Consider the following 9,865-nt stretch of genomic DNA (forward strand, 5'->3'; position numbering starts at 1 on the left):
CAAGGGCAAAGCCCACACACGAGACCTGAGTCCTTTGGAGAGAACACTGCAGGGGCATCTGATGTCAAAACTACAGGCACCTCAGGGGGAAGGGAAGGGGGGGCCACCAAAGCCACATGAGTCCACGACGCCAGATCCACGAGGAGCCACCATGCCCACTGTACCATCCTGGGGAGTGCAAAGCCACAGTCTCTCAAGTCTCTGCAGTGGGTGGGTTGCCCACTGGACCATCCTGGGGAGTGCAAAGCCACAGTCTCTCAATGTCTCTACAGTGGGTGGGTTGCCCACTGTACCATCCTGGGGAGTGCAAAGCCACAGTCTCTCAAGTCTCTGCAGTGGGTGGGTTGCCCACTGGACCATCCTGGGGAGTGCAAAGCCACAGTCTCTCAAGTCTCTACAGTGGGTGGATTGCCCACTGTGCCATCCTGGGGAGTGCAAAGCCACAGTCTCTCAGGTGGATTACAGAGTCCACTGGTCAAGGAGGAGGCATGGTGGGCACAGTGAACCATAAACAGTGCCTGAGACGGCGGGACCCAGCGCAGCGGTGCATGACATGGCGATGTCCAGCGGAGCGGTGCTTGACAGGAAGGTCCCAGCGGAGCGGTGCTTGACAGGAAGGTCCCAGCGGAGCGGTGCTTGACAGGAAGGGCCCAGCGGAGCGGTGCTTGACAGGAAGGGCCCAGCGGAGCGGTGCTTGACAGGAAGGGTCCAGCGGAGCAGTGCTTGACAGGAAGGGCCCAGCGGAGCGGTGCTTGACAGGAAGGGCCCAGCGGAGCGGTGCTTGACAGGAAGGGGCCCTGTTCAGCGGTACCTGTCTTCACGGCGGGGCCCTGTTCAGCGGTGCTCTTCTGCACGGCGGGGCCCTGTTCAGCGGTACCTGTCTTCACGGCGGGGCCCTGTTCAGCGGTACCTGTCTTCACGGCGGGGCCCTGTTCAGCGGTGCTCTTCTGCACGGCGGGGCCCTGTTCAGCGGTACCTGTCTTCACGGCGGGGCCCTGTTCAGCAGTACCTGTCTTCACGGCGGGGCCCTGTTCAGCGGTACCTGTCTTCACGGCGGGGCCCTGTTCAGCGGTACCTGTCTTCACGGCGGGGCCCTGTTCAGCGGTACCTGTCTTCACGGCGGGGCCCTGTTCAGCGGTGCTCTTCTGCACGGCGGGGCCCTGTTCAGCGGTACCTGTCTTCACGGCGGGGCCCTGTTCAGCGGTACCTGTCTTCACGGCGGGCCCCTGTTCAGCGGTGCTCTTCTGCACGGCGGGGCCCTGTTCAGCGGTACCTGTCTTCACGGCGGGGCCCTGTTCAGCGGTACCTGTCTTCACGGCGGGGCCCTGTTCAGCGGTACCTGTCTTCACGGCGGGGCCCTGTTCAGCGGTGCTCTTGCAGTATGTCAAGGGAGTCATACCTGGCCTGGACACCCTGCTCACTCGCCCTCCGACCGTGCTGTGTCAGGCCCCTTCGGGGAGTGAGTCCTGGGCCCTTTGGTGTCGTCCCTTGCAGCCGGGATGGGGCTTGTGGGGCCCTCCTGCTCCGTGCTCCTGGTGGTAGTCCTCTCCGCCCTGCTGTCCTTCCGCTCCTTAGATGGGGCTCTCGGGCCCTTGCCTCCCCTGGCTGCTGTGGCCGGTGAAGTGGCCGGAGTCACCTCCTTGGGGGCAGCCGTCTCTGTCCGCTCATGGCGGCCCTTCAATTTCCGGGTCCTCTTGCCTGGGGGGGGGGGGCTGGCTGTCCCCTTGCTGCTCACCGAAGTGTTACTGCCGCCAAAGGGTGGACTCCACATGCCATGCACCACTTGCACTGTAGAAGTTGGGCTGGTGGTGGCTGAGGTGCCCTTGGGACTTTTCCCAGTTGGAGGGGGGGGTTCGGGGGAGGGAAAGAGGTCAAAACTGGAGAGGTAATTTTTCTTGGGACCAGGGTAAGGGGTAGGAGTAGTGGTGAGAGAAGTGGAGGAAGAGGATGTGGTTGTATGAGAGCCAGGTGTGCTGTCCTTGGGTGCAGGTGACTGGGACGTAGGCTGTGGTGAGGTGGTTGGCTGTTGTTTGGGTGTCTGCCTGCGTTTATGTGTCTTGGAAGAGGGGGTGACAGACACAGTGGGAGAGGACACAGGGGACGTGTAAATGCCAGTGGGGGTGGTGACTGCAGGTGTGCGGACTGTAGTGGAGGGTTTGCTGGTGGTGGAAGAACTGGCCGATGTTGAGGTGCATGCAGGTGTGAGTGTAGACTTCACAGGGAGGGAGGAGGGAGACGAGGAAGACGGGGACACAGAGGTGGTAGTGACTGTTGATATGTCTGCATCTGTGTGTTGCTTGGGTGAATGCTTGTGTTTTCTGTGGTGCTTATTTTTGGATGAGCTGGCCTTGGGTGTTGAGGTGTGTGCAGGCTGGTCTGATGGTGTGGATGGGATAGGTTGAGGTACAGGAGACAGAGAAAGGGTGGAGGCAGATAGAAGAGGGAGACTGGAGACAGGGACAATGGCTGCCGTCAGTGCTGAGGCCAGAACAGTGAACGCTCGTTGATGGGCAGCCTGACCCGAATGAATGCCCTCCAGGTAGGCATTGCTCCGATGCACCTCCCTTTCCACCCCCTGGATGGCATTCAGAAGGGTAGTCTGCCCAACAATGACCGTCCTCACCAGGTCAATGAGCTCCGCACTGAGGGCAGCAGGGGTAACAGAGGCAGGGGCTGAGGTGCCTGGGTCGAAGGAGACGCGCGCCTTCCTGGCCGAGCGGCCACGGAGCGAAGACTGAGGGGTTGCTGGGAGGGCGGTGCTGGTGCGCTGGGTGGCGTCTGTACCTGTTGTTGCGGGGGGCACAGATGGTGCCGCCCCCGCTAGGGAGCTCCCAAACGAGGACGTGTCCGTGTCGCTGGTGTCTCCACCGGCCCCCGTTGTGGTGCTCCCCTCGCCCTCCGGATCACTGGTGACCTCGGTGTCTCTGTCAGTGCCCACCGGGGCCTGGTGACCTTCAGCTCCCTCCTGCTCCGACGCCAAATCTCCTCCACCGGATGATGCTAAAACACAAGAAGACAAAGATTTAGGGTGGGGGGAGAAATGAAATAAAGTTGAGTGCATGCCTTAGCAATACCCTTTGCGGAGAGGACAGACACAGGTGCCTCGTGCACTAAGTCGCGAACTTGGGGTACACTACACTCAGTACTTCTGACTAGGCAAACAGGTCTAGGGACAACACACGCGCACATGTGTGATGCTGGAGCATGGGTAGCTGCACTTGGCACCCTACAGAGGTGGGGGGCGGGGGCACAGGGCCATGCCTAAGGGAGCGGACTACACTACAGAGAGCGCCCTGGCCTAATGTCACCCACAGCCCTCCTCCCCCACCCAGACGCCTCCAATGCGCATACAGATAGGAGAATGTGCGGATACTCACCCCCTTGTGTCTGCTGTGCTGTCCTCAAGCGCCCATCCAAATTAGGGTAGGCCACCGCCAGGATCCGGGACATCAGAGGGGTCATGGTGCGAGTGGAACCCCTCCTAGGTCGGGAGGCCATCCCCAGCAGTGTTTCTGCGGTCTTCCTCGTTCCGCGGCGGATGTCCTCCCACCTCTTGCGGCAGTGGGTGCCCCGTCTGTTGTGGACCCCCAAGTTCCGGACTTCATTGGCGATGGCACGCCAAATATCGATTTTCTGGTGGGCGCTCACCTGTTTGACATGTACAGGGTGGGAAAGAGAAACCGTCACATATCTGCACGTTTGCAGTACATGCCCCCCCCTCCCCAACCTTGTCATGGTTCCCATTCTCTCATCTGTCGTGCGTTGCACTCCTCATTCCCTCCACACCCCACCAACTTACATCCCCCCCTCCACACAGGCATAACCCATTCAATGTGCACTGAGTGTACTCACCTGTTGGTCTGGAGGACCGTAGAGTAGCGCATACTGGGAGAGGACCCCGTCCACAAGCTTCTCCAACTCTTCTGAACTGAAGGCGGGGGCCCTTTCACCAGTAGCAGCAGCCATTGTCACTTCCAGACCGAGTTCACAGCAGCACTTGCAGTATAGGTCCTCTCCTGTGGATGATCAGGTCTCGAATGATTGAGCAGATAGAAAATGGCGGTCACGCCCGCGGCGGTGCGTACCGCGGCGGTGCGTCCCGCGACCGCCGGCGCACATCGTCATTGGCTCCTGAAACCCATAGGCTTCAATGTTAACCAATGCATCTTCGCACAGCGGTCTTCGACCGCCTACCGCCACGGTGTGCCCCGCCAGCGCAGTGACCTCACATCCCATTGTCCCACTTCACAGGTCAGGCATCGGCCATTTCAAGGGCCCACATGGCTTAATTTCTAATGCGTCACACAGGCCTAGGCCTTGCAATGGCACACATACAAACATATCAAACCATACATTTACCTGTACTGTGCAAGCTGTGTTGTACGTACCTGTGAGTGGATTGACTCTGTACTCCATATTCTCCTTCCTAGGCACCGTCCGCTGGGACTAGCGATGAGAAGGAGGAATCCTCGCGTGTACCGGCCGCTGGTGGACCTGTTCACAATGGAAGAACGCAACATAATACTACGATACCGACTTGACCGAGCCTCCATCCATGAACTGTGTGCCCAGCTGGAGCCAGCCCTGATGTCCCCCATCCGCCAACCCACAGGAATTCCCCCTCTAGTGCAGGTTCTGTCTGTCCTCCATTTCTTTGCAACTGGCTCATGCCAGACAACAGTGGCCATGTTATCTGGGATGTCTCAGCCTATGTTTTCCAAGATCTTATCCAGAGTGTTGTCTGCCCTGATGAAACTCATGCGGAGCTACATCATTTTCCCAGAGGAGGGTGATTTGCCTACAGTGAAAGCTGATTTCTATGCCCTTGGACACATCCCCAACATCATTGGTGCAATTGATGGGACCCATGTGGCTTTAGTCCCCCCAAATGACGATGAACAGGTGTACAGGAACAGGAAGAATTACCATTCAATGAATATCCAGGTGGTCTGTTTGGCTGACCAGTACATCTCCCATGTAAATGCCAAGTTCCCAGGGTCAGTGCATGACGCGTATGTTATGCGAAATAGCAGCATTCCCTATGTGATGGAACAGCTACAGAGACAGCGTGTGTGGCTAATAGGTGACTCTGGTTACCCCAACCTGCCGTGGCTATTGACCCCAGTGAGGAATCCCAGGACCAGGGCAGAGGAACGGTACAATGAGGCCCATGGGCGTACTAGGAGGGTGATTGAGCGAACCTTTGGGCTCCTGAAGGCCAGGTTTAGGTGCCTGCATATGACAGGTGGATCCCTAATGTACTCACCAAAGAAGGTGTGCCATATCATCGTGGCGTGCTGTATGCTCCACAACCTGGCTTTGCGACGCCAGGTGCCTTTCCTGCAGGAGGATGGTCCAGATGGTGGTGTTGTAGAAGCCGTGGAGCCTGTGGAGAGTGAAGAGGAGGAAGACTCTGAGGACGACACAGACAATAGGGACAGAGTGATACAACAGTATTTCCAGTAACACACAGGTAAGAATCACCCACGCCATTTCACAATTGCTTATAGCCTCCTGCATCTGTACTTTCTGTAGCTCCCCACAGATGTTTTTCATTAATTTTTGCCTTTCCCTTCCCTTCTCAGTGCTGTCTGACTCAGTACCTGACTTCTGCTTGGTTCGCCCATGAAATACAGCGTATTGACATTGGTATGTTGTCATGACTAATTGACAGAACAGAAATTGAACAGTAATATGTAATACATTTGTAAATAATACAGCATGACTCAAAACAGATTTGTGTGCAAAATGTGATTTATTTACAGTGCTAGATATCGGTACATGTGATTCTAAGGGTGATGGGTGGGGGTGGAGGAATATCCATGGCAGAGTCCAGTTCTCAGTCTCACAGGTGCATTGTCCTTTTGCCTGTGGAAGGATGGAGCATAGGCAGTTCATGGTTGGACAGGGTGGCAATGTGGGACAGTGGGAAGACTTGAGGCGGTATGTCCTGCTGGCGGGGGTCTTGACATCCTACTCTGTCTTTTTCTTTGGTCTCAGGCTCCTCTTACGGGGTGGTTGTTCTTCAGCAGGAGGTGGGGTTCTGGGGGGCTGTCGAGGTGTTGGGACCTCCTGTCCACTAGCGCCGGCGGAGGTGGTAGGCTGTTCCTGGTCCGGGCTAGTGACAGGGGCCCTGTGTGGTGCACCATGGTCCCGCAACGCGTCCTCTATCCTGTGGAGGGCCAGGACGATGGTCCCCATTGCGGTCCCGATGATTCTCAGCTCCTCCCTGAACCCCATGTAGCGTTCCTCCTGCTGTGCCTGGATCTCAGTGAACCTGGCCAGTACCGTCGCCATCGTTTCTTGGGAGTGGTGGTATGCCCCCATGAGGGTGGTGAGGGCCTCTTGGAGAGTGGGTTCCCTGGGCCTCTCCTCCCCCCCCCTGTCGCACAGCAGCCCTCCGAGCTGCCCGGTTTCCCCCGGCCTCTGTCCCCTGGACGGTGTGCCCGCTACCACTGCCCCCAGGTCCCTGTTGTTGTTGGGGTGTTGGGTTAGCCTGGGTGCCCTGTAGTGGCAGACACACCGCTGATTGAGCTGTCCTAGAGACAGAGGCATGGGCCCGCTGGGTGGGAGCTGTGCTGGTGTTGGCAGAGGGGGTCGGGTCTGGTGTGGCCTGTGGCTGCCTGAGGGGAACCGACTGCCCAGAGGTCCCCGATGGTCCGGGCTGGTCATCAGGTTCACTGTCGACAGAGCTGCTATCCTCAGTGTGGGCCTGTTCCGGTGGTGGGATGGACACTTCTGGACCCTCCTGGCTGGTGTGTTGTCGTTCGTGTCCTGCATGGGGTAAGAGAGTTTGGTTATTGTTTCTGTGTGTGCAATAGCGTGCGTGTTATGGGTGCCCTTGTCCCCCAGTGCAGGCATTCCCTTGAGGGAGGTGTTGTGAGGGTAGTTAGTGGGGGGGGGGTTAGTGCAGTGGTCATGCTTAGGTGATGGGTGCCCATGATTTGTGTTGGCATGCAGGAGTTGGTGTTGGGATGGGTGGGTTGTGCTGGTGAGACATTGTCAGGGAGGATGTGTGCTGGGGGGTTGGGGGTGAGGGTGGGGGTGTGGGTTGGCATGCTGGTGGGGTGGGGGGGATCTAGTAGTTGAGATTGGACTTACCAGAGTCCATTCCTCCGGCTACTCCTGCGAGGCCCTGAGGATGCAGGATGTTCAAGACGTCTTGCTCCCACGATGTGAATTCGGGAGGGGTGGGTGGGGGTCCGCCACCAGTCTTCTGGACCGCGATGTTGTGCCTGGAGACCATCGATCGGACCTTCCCCCGTAGGTCGTTCCATCTTTTGCAGATGTCCTCCCTATTCCTGGGATGCTGTCCCACCGCGTTGACCCTGTCCACGATCCGCTGCCATAGCTCCGCCTTCCTAGCTATACTGGTGTGCTGCACCTGCGAGCCGAAGAGCTGGGGTTCCACTCTTAGGATTTCCTCCACCATGACCCGGAGTTCTTGGTCCGAAAAGCGTGGGTGCCTTTGGGGTGCCATGGGGTGGTGTGGGTGAGGTGTGGGGTGGTGTATGTGATGATAAGTATGTTGGTGAGTGGTGCTTTGTGCTACTATGTGGTGTGTGTGATGGTGTAGTGTGCCTCAGTGTGTCTTGCTTTGGATTGTCTGCTGTGTCTCTCTCTCCTTCTCTCAGTAATTATGGTCGCAGGGGTTTGTGGGTGATGTGGGTGTGTGTTTTATAGTTGGTTGATTGTGTGGGAGCGGTGTGTGTATGTGTATCAGGTGTGTGTATTTCAAATTGTCCAATGTGGCTGTGTTTTGGTGCTGTGTGTGTATTCTGACCGCGGCGGTGTGTAGCGCCAATGGAATACCGCGTTTGAATGACCGCCGTGTGGATTCGTGGGTCGTAATGGCATGGGCGTATTTCTGTTGGCGTGACGGTGGAGGTTTGGTCATCTCCAGTTTCTCGCTGCCCGCTGATGTGGCGGGCTGCAGTGGAGGACGGAATTTTGGAGGTTTGGCCGTTGTGGGTCAGAATGACCGTGGCGGTTAACCGCGGCCGCGGCGGTGTTATGGCGGTCTTCCGACCGGCGGTAAGGGCCTTTTACCGCCGAGGTCAGAATGACCCCCTATGACACTTACCGTGACTTGCTACTATGCTGCAATCATCTGAAAGATATTTTGTGCCATATCAAGCTTATTTGTCGGGCACCAACAAGGATGCATTGCCAGTGGAGTGTGGGGGTGCTCCTGAAACATAGGATAGACTTACCGGGTGCAAGACGATGGGGAGTGCCCATCAGAAGCAACAGTGTAGGAAGCTGGCTCTGTATATACTATATCAACATGAGATATAGTGTGCACAGAGTCCAGGGGTTCCCCAGAGGCTAAACAGAGGTTAAAGTAGATAATACTAATGCTCTCTTTTGAGGTAATGTGGTCGAGCAGTTAGGCTTATCAGAGGGTAGTGCAAAGCATTTGTTGTACACACCCACAGACAATAGAAGAAGCACACACTCAATGAATTAACTCCAGACCAATGTTTTTTATATAGCAATAATATGTTTTCTTAATTTATTTCTAGAACCACAAACTTCAGGTTGCAGGTAAGTGCTTCAATAGATTTGTATTTCACACACATAACAATAATACTTTGTTTGAAATCAATAAGTTATACAGTTTTTGAAATGTTGGCAATTATCTGTTTTAAAAGTTGACACTGCAATTTTCAGAAACAGTTCCTGGGGGGCAGAAAACTTAGTTTGATTTGCAGGTAAGTACAAAACTTATAGTTCCAGTCTCTGGGTTTTAGGAAGTCCACAAGTCAGGGTTCAAGTTAACCCCAAACACCCACCACCAGCAACACAGGGCCGGTCTGGCACAGAGGTCAAAGTTGAGGCAAATTTAACAAGGGCTCCTATGGAGACTAGGGTTGCTCGGTTTCAGATCTGCAGGCAGGTAAGTACCTGTGTCTTCAGGGGCAGACCTGGGGGGTTTAGAGGAGCACCGAGGGGGCCACAAGTAGGCACCAACCACACACCCTCAGCGGCACAGGGGCGGCCGGGTACAGGGTGCAAACAGAGCGTCAGGTTCCCAGTGCTTTTCTATGAGGCGACCCCAAGCGTCACTTGGATGCTGCATGCTTGGTCCAGGGAGTCGATTCGGGAAAACCACAGGCTGGACAAGTTGAGGCTTGTTTCAGGGCAGAACCATACTATTTCTGGTTGTGGAAGCTCCTATTAGGGTAATGTAATTATTCAGATGATCTGAGAGCTAAAGAACTGATACACTTGCCTACTACCAGTGAAATGTGATATCACTAGTTCGTTTTTATGTGTGTTTAGTAGGTTTTCAAAATCAGAACAGAGAGAAAGAAAACACATCACCAATCAGCACAGAGAGCTTGAACACATTAAGGGGGTTATTCTAACTTTGGAGGAGGTGTTAATCCGTCCCAAAAGTGACGGAAAAGTGACGGATTTACCACCAGCCGTATTACGAGTCCATTATATCCTATGGAACTCGTAATATGGCTGGTGGTATATCCGTCACTTTTGGGACGGATTAACACTCCTCCAAAGTTAGAATAACGCCCTAAGTCTTGTGACTAGAGCCCTCCAACTGACAACTCGGACACCGGTGAATCCCCCAAAATGTTATATTGACCACCTTAATATCTAACATTATATGCATATGTAATGCTACCGTCAATTGCTTTCATGGCCCACATAGACATCTTACATTTACTCAGGCTGTACGTCTGCAGTGATTCTAGGGCATTCCTCATGATTCAGTAATAGCAAATGCACCATAAGGAAACTCTAAATTTCTTTAGAACTGGATATGATGACATCAATTTCCTAAAAGCTTTCAATTGTTCCTAGTACTATTCCACATCCCATAGCAGTCTCTAACTGTAGGAGA

This window comes from Pleurodeles waltl, chromosome 9 (genome assembly GCF_031143425.1).
Source record: "Pleurodeles waltl isolate 20211129_DDA chromosome 9, aPleWal1.hap1.20221129, whole genome shotgun sequence".
In the NCBI taxonomy this organism is placed as follows: Eukaryota; Metazoa; Chordata; class Amphibia; order Caudata; family Salamandridae; genus Pleurodeles; species Pleurodeles waltl.